Source organism: Loxodonta africana, chromosome 2 (genome assembly GCF_030014295.1).
Source record: "Loxodonta africana isolate mLoxAfr1 chromosome 2, mLoxAfr1.hap2, whole genome shotgun sequence".
NCBI classification, from domain to species: Eukaryota; Metazoa; Chordata; class Mammalia; order Proboscidea; family Elephantidae; genus Loxodonta; species Loxodonta africana.
The window spans coordinates 209507054-209514773 of NC_087343.1; positions in this window are offsets into that span (position 1 = coordinate 209507054).

Here is a 7720-nt window from a genome sequence, read left to right on the forward strand (position 1 = left end):
TGGGTCAAGCCAGGAGAAAAGCAGTAAGTATAAATTCATCTAAATATCATTATCAATCACCTTCATCTAATTAACACTTACAAAATGCTGAGTCCAACAAAAATAGAATATACATTCTTTTCAAATCACATGGGAAAATTTTCAAGATAGAAAAAATTCTATGTCATAAGATGCAATTTAACAAATAGATTTCTTACAAAATATTCTCTCAATACAACAGCATTAAAGTAGAAACCAATAAAAAAAAAAGATAGCCAGAAAAGCTCTAAATATTTGGGAAACAAACTAGACACTTTGAATAGCACATGGGTGAAAAAAATACGTCTCAAGAGATATAAAATATATATATATTTTTTAAATGAAGGAAAATAAAACTACAATTTACAAAATTTTGTGGAATACAAAGAAAGTGGGATTAAGAAGGAAAGTTAAAGCATTAAATACATATATTAGAAAAAAAAGAAAGATCTCAAATCAATAACCTGTGTTTCTAGGTTTTTTTGTTATAACTACAGTCTTTTTTTTTTTTTATTGAACTGTAGAGGAAGGTTTACAGAACAAACTAGTTTCTCATCAAACAGTACACACATTGTTGTATGACATTGGTTAAAAGCCCCAAGACACATCAACACTCTCCCTTCTCAACCCTGGATTCCCTATTACTAGCTGTCCTGTTCCCTCCTACCTTCCAGTCCCTGCCCCAGGGCTGGTGCACCCCTTTAGTCTTGTTTTGTTCCATGGGCCTGTTCAGTGTTTTGCTGAAGGGTGAACTGCAGGAGTGGACCCATTACTGAGCTGAAGAAGTGTCCGGGGGCCATACTCTTGGGGCTTCTACAGTCTCTGCCAGGCCAGCAAGTCTGGTCTTCCTTTTTGAGTTGGAATTGTGTTCTACATTTTTCTGCAGCTCTGTCTGGGACCCTCTATTGTGATCCCTGTCCAAGCAGTCAGTGGTGGTAGCCGGGCACCATCTAGTAGTACTGGACTCAGTCTAGTGGAGGCCATGGTAGATGTGGTCCTTTAGTCCGATGGACTACTCTTTCCCTTATGTCTTTAGTTTTCTTCATTCTTCCTTGCTTCCGAAGAGGTGAGGCCAGTGGAGTATCCTAAATGGCCACGCACAGGCTTTCAGACCCCAGACACTACTCATCAAAGTAGAGTGTAGAACATTCTTTATAAACTCTGCATGCCAACTGAACTAGATGTTCCCTGAGACCATGGCCCCCACAGTCCTCAGCCTAGCAATTCAGACCCTTAGGGAGTTTGGATGTGTCTATGGAGCTACCATGGGCTTGTCTTGTACAGGTTGTGCTGGCTTCCCCAGCATTGTGTACTGTCTTACCCTTCACCAAGGTTACCACTTATCTATCGTCTATTAACTGTTTTTCCACCCCCGCCCCTCCCCTCCCTAGTAACCTTCAAATACTGGTTTTGTTTGTATGTAAACCTTTTCATGAGTTTTTACAATACTGGTCTCATACAATATTTGTTTTTTTTTGTAACTGACTTATTTCACTGAGCATAATGTCCTCCAGATGCATCCATGTCATGAGATGCTCCACAGATTCATTGTTGTTCTTTAGCGTTGCATAATACTCCATTGTGTATGTACCACAGTTTGTTTATCCATTCATCTGTTGATGGGCATCTAGCTTGTTTCCGTCCTTTTGTTTTTGTCAACAATGCTGCAATGAACATGGGTGTACATATATCTATTCGTGTGATGACTCTTATTTCTCTAGTGTGTGTGTATATATATATATATTCCTAGGAGTGGGATTGCTGGATCAAATGGTGTTTCTATTTCTAGTTTTCTAAGGAAGTGCCATATCGTTTTCAAAAAAAGGTTGTATCATTTTCCATTCCCACCAGCAGAGCATAAGAGTTGTGATCGCTCCACATCCTCTCCAACATTTGTTATTTTCTGTTTTATTGATTCGTGCCAGTAATGCCAGGGTGAGATGATATCTCACTGAGGTTTTTATTTGCATTTCTCTGATGGCTAGAGATCCTGAGCATTTCCTCACGTGTCTGTTGGCCACTTGAATGTCTTCTTTACTGAAGTGTCTGTTCATTTCCTTTGCCCATTTTGTAATTGGATTATTTTTCTTTCTGTTGTAGAGGTGTTGGGTTTTCTTGTAGATTTTAGAGATCAGACCTTTGTCTGATTTGTAATAGCCAAAAAACCTTTCCCAGTCTGTAGGTTTTCTTTTTACTCTTTTGGTGAAGTCTTTGATGAGCATAAGCGTTTAATTTTTAGAAGATCCCAGTTATCTAGCTTATCCTCTGGAGCTTGTCTGTGGTTGGTTCTGATTTGTATCCTGTTAATGCCATATATTAGGGCCTGTAGACTTGATTCCATTTTTTCTTCTATGAACTTCATGGTATTTGGCTTTATATTTAGGCCTTTGATCCACTTCGAGTTAGTTTTTGTATTTGCTGTGAGGTATTTTTTGCAGATGGACATGCAGTTTTGCCAGCACCATTTATTAAAAAGACCATTTTTTCCCCATTTGATGGACTTAGGGTCCTTGTCAAAGACCAGGTGACTGTAGGTGTACGGATTTACATCTGGGTTCTCAATACTGTTCCATTGATCAATGTATCTGTTGTTGTACCAGTACCAAGCTGTTTTGACTACCTTAGTTGTATAGTAGGTTCTGGGGTCAGGTAGTGCAAGTCCTCCTATTTTATTCTTCTTTAATAGTGCTTTACTGAGAGGCGAAGCCAAGATGCCAGAATAGACAGACGCTTCCCGTGAGCCCTCTTTACAACAAAGACCCCAAAAATAACTAGTGAAACGAGTATATTTGTAACAAGCTGGGATCCCTGAGCTTCAAAGGTAAGCTTAGAAAACAAACTGAGGGGTAGGGGGAGGAAGAGACCATTCCACATAAGGTAGATCTTAAAAGAAAGTGACCCAGACATATCATAATCAAACTTGCAAAACCAAAGATAAAGAGAGTGTTACAAGAGCAGAAAGGGATAAATGAATAGTCACCAACAAAGGAGAGACAATAAGAATAAGCTTGGATTACTCAGCAGAAACCATGCAGGCAAGAAAGCAATGGGATGACATATTTAAAAATTGAAGGGAAAAAATTGCCTGCCAAGAATCATAAATCAGGAAAACTGTCTCTTAAATATGAAGGTTAAATTAAGACATTTCCAGATAAACACAAGTTTAGGGAATTTGTAAAAACCAAACCAAAACTACAAGAAATGCTAGAGGGAGTTCTTTGGTTAGAAATTCAATAATGTCAGGTATGAACCCAAGACTAGAACACTGGACAGAGGAATCAGAAGTCAACCCAGACAGGGAAATAAAAAAAAAAAAAAAAAAAGATTATTAAAAAAAAAAAAGCTCAAAACAAGGTAACACAATGCTATTATATAAATGAAGACAACATTAAAATAATAAAGAGGGACTAAGAAATTTAATCATATACCTTCCATATGGAGAGGAAGATACGGTGATACAAAGAAATAAAAGTTAGTTTTAAATTTAGAAAAATAGGGGTAAATAATAAGGTATAAGGTAACCACAAAGGAGACAAATTATCATACTCATCAAAATAAAATACAAGGGAAAAATACAGACTCAGCAGAAAGGAAATCAACAACAAATACGAGGAAAGTACAATATATAAAGAAAATCTACTCAGCACACAAAATTAAGTGGGAAAAAGAAACTGTCAACAACACACAAAAAAAGACATCAAAATCATAGCACTAAATTCAGACCTGTCCATAATTACCCTGAATGTAAATGGGCTAAATGCACCAATAAAGAGACAGAGAGTGGCAGAATGGATTAAAAAACAAGATCCGTCTATATGCTGCCTGCAAGAGACAAGCCTTAGACTTAGAGACACAAACTAAAACTCAAGGATGGAAAAAAATATATCAAGCAAACAACAATCAAAAAAGAGCAGGAGTGACAATATTAATTTCTGACAAAATAGACTTTAAAGTTAAATCCATCAGAAAGGATAAGGAAGGACACTATATAATGATTAAAGGGACAATACACCAAGAAGATATAACCATATTAAATATTTACAAACCCAAGGACAGGGCAGCAAGATACATAAAACAAATTCTATCAGCACTGAAAAACAAGATAGCTCCACAATAATAGTAGGAGACTTCAACATACCACTTTCGGTGTAGGACAGAACATTCAGAAAGAGCTCAATAAAGACGCGGAAGATCTAAGTGCCACAATCAACCAACTTGACCTCGTAGACATATACAGAACACTCCACCCAACAGCAACCAAGTATACTTTCTTTTCTAGTGCACATGGAACATTCTCTAGGATAGACCACATATTAGGTCCTAAAGCAAGCCTTAGCAGAATACAAAATATTGAAATATTACAAAGCATCTTCTCTGACCATAAGGCCATAAAAGTGGAAATCAATAACAGAAAAAGCAGGGAAAAGAAATCAAACACTTGGAAACTGAACAATACCCTGCTCAAAAAAGACTGGGTTATAGAAGACATTAAGGATGGAAAAAAGAAATTCATATAATCCAATGAGAATGAAACCACTTCCTATGAGAATCTTTGGGACACAGCAAAAGCGGTGCTCAGAGGCCAATTTACATCATTAAATGCACACCTGCAAAAAGAAGAAAGGGCCAAAATCAAAGAGTTATCCCTACAACTTGAACAAATAGAAAGAGAGCAACAAAAGAAACCCACAGGCAGCGGAAGAAAACAATAAAAATTAGAGCTGAACTGAATGAAATAGAAAACAGAAAAACAATTGAAAGAATTGGCAAGACGCAAGCTGACAAAAGAAAAACAGGAGAGGAAGCAAATAATCCAAATAAGAAATGAGATGGGTGATATTACAACAGACCCAACTGAAATTAAAAGAATCATATCAGATTACTATGAAAAACTATACTCAAATTTGAAAACCTAGAAGAAATGGATGAATTCCTAGAAACACACTACCTACCTAAACTAACGCAAACAGAGGTAGAACAACTAAATGGACCCATAACAAAAGGAGAGATTGAAAAGGTAATCAAAAACTCCCAACAAAAAAAAAGCTCTGGTCTGGAGGACTTCACTGCAGAGTTCTACCAAACTTTCAGAGAAGAGTTAACACCACTACTACTAAAGGTATTTCAGAGCATAGAAAAGGATGGAATACTCCCAAACTCATTCTATGAAGCCACCATATCCCTGATACCAAAACCAGGTAAAGACACCACAAGAAAAGAAAATTATAGACCTATATCCCTCATGAATGTAGATGCAAAAATCCTCAACAAAATTCTAGCCAATAGAATTCAACAACATATCAAAAAAAAAAAATTCCCCATGACCAAGTGGGATTCATACCAGGTATGCAGGGATGGCTCAACATTAGAAAAACAATTAATGTAATCCACCACATAAGTAAAACAAAAGACAAGAATCACATGATTTTATCAATTGATGCAGAAAAGGCATTTGACAAAGTTCAACACCCACTCATGATAAAAACTCTCAGCAAAATAGGAATAGAAGGAAAATTCCTCAACATAATAAAGGGCATTTATACAAAGCCAACAGCCAACATCACCCTAAATGGAGAGAGCCTGAAAACTTTCCCACTGAGATCGGGAACCAGACAAGGATGCCCTTTATCACCACTGTCATTCAACATAGTGTTGGAGGTTCTAGCCAGAGCAATGAGGCTAGATAAAGAAATAAAGAGCATCCAGGTTGGCAAGGAAGAAGTAAAAGTATCTCTATTTGCAGATGACATGATCTTATACACAGAAAACCCTAAGGAATCCTCAAGAAAACTACTGAAACTAATAGAAGAGTTCAGCAGATTATCGGGATACAAGATAAACATACGAAAATCAGTTGGATTCCTCTAAACCAACAAAAAGAACATCAAAGAGGAAATCACCAAATCAATGCCGTTTACAGTAGCCCCAAAGAAGATAAAATACTTAGGAATAAATCTTACCAGAGATGTAAAAGACTTATATAAAGAAAACTACAGTACACTTCTGCAAGAAACCAAAAGAGACTTACATAAGTGGAAGAATATACCTTGCTCGTGGATAGGAAGATTTAACAGTATAAAAATGTCTATTGTACCAAAAGCATTCTATACATTTAATGCAATTCCTGTCCAAATCTCAACAACATTCTTTAATGAGATGGAGAAACAAATCACCAACTTCTTATGGAAAGGAAAGAGGCCCCGGATAAATAAGGCTTTACTGAAAAAGTAGAACAAAGTGGGAGGCCTTACTTTATCTGATTTTAGAACCTATTATACCGCCACAGTAGTCAAAACAGCCTGGTACTGGTATAACAACAGATACATGGACCAATGGAACAGAATTGAGAATCCAGATATAAATCCATCCACATATGAGCAGCTGATACTTGACAAAGGCCCCAAAATAGTTAAATGGGGAAAAGATAGTCTTTTGAACAAATGGTGCTGGCATAACTGGATATCCACCTGCAAAAAAATGAAACAAGACCCATACCTCATACCATGAACAAAAACTAACTCAAAATGGATCAAAGACCTAAATATAAAAATCTAAAACGATAAAGATCATGGAATAAAAAATAGGGACAAAGAAGCCCTAATACATGGCATAAACATCATACAAAACATTATTAAGAATGCAGAAGAAAAACTAGATAACTGGGAGCTCCTAAAAATCAAACACCTATGCTCATCCAAAGACTTCACTAAAAGAGTAAAAAGACTACCTACAGATGGGGAAAAAGTTTTTAGCTATGACATTTCTGATCAATGCCTGATCTCTAAAATCTACATGATACTGCAAAAACTCAACTGCAACAAGACAAATAAGCCAATTAAAAAATGGGCAAAAGATATGAATAGACACTTCACTAAAGAAGACATTCAGGAAGCTAACAGATATATGAGGAAATGTTCACAATCATTAACCATTAGATAAATGCAGATCAAAACTACCATGAGATTTCATCTCACTCCAACAAGGCTGGCATTAATCCAAAAAATACAAAATAATAAATGTTGGAGAAGCTGTGGAGAGATTGGAACCCTTATACACTGCTGGTGGGAATGTACAATGGTACAACCACTTTGGAAATCGATTTGGTGCTTCCTTAAAAAGTTAGAAATAGAACTACCATACGATCCAGGAATCCCACTCCTTGGAATATATCCTAGAGAATTAAGAGCCTTTACACGAACAGAGATATGCACACCCATGTTTATTACAGCACTGTTTACAATAGTAAAAAGATGGAAGTAACCAAGGTGCTCATCAATGGATGAATGGTTAAATAAATTTTGGTATATTCACACAATGGAATACTATGAATCAATAAAGAACAATGAGAAATCTGGGAAACATTTCATAACATGGAGGAACCTGGAGGGCATTATGCTGAGTGAAATTAGTCAGTTGCAAAAGGATAAATATTGTATAAGACCACTATTATAAGAACTTGGAAACCCTGGTGGCGTAGTGGTTAAGTGCTACAGCTGCTAACCAAAGGGTCGGCAGTTTGAATCCGCCAGGCACTCCTTGGAAACTATATGGGGCAGTTCTACTCTGCCCTATAGGGTTGCTATGAGTCGTAATTGACTTGACAACGCTGGGTTTGGTTTTTAGGTTACAAAAACTTGAGAAATAGTTTAAACTGAGAAAAAAACATTCTTTTGTGGTTTCTACATAGTAGATAAGAACTACT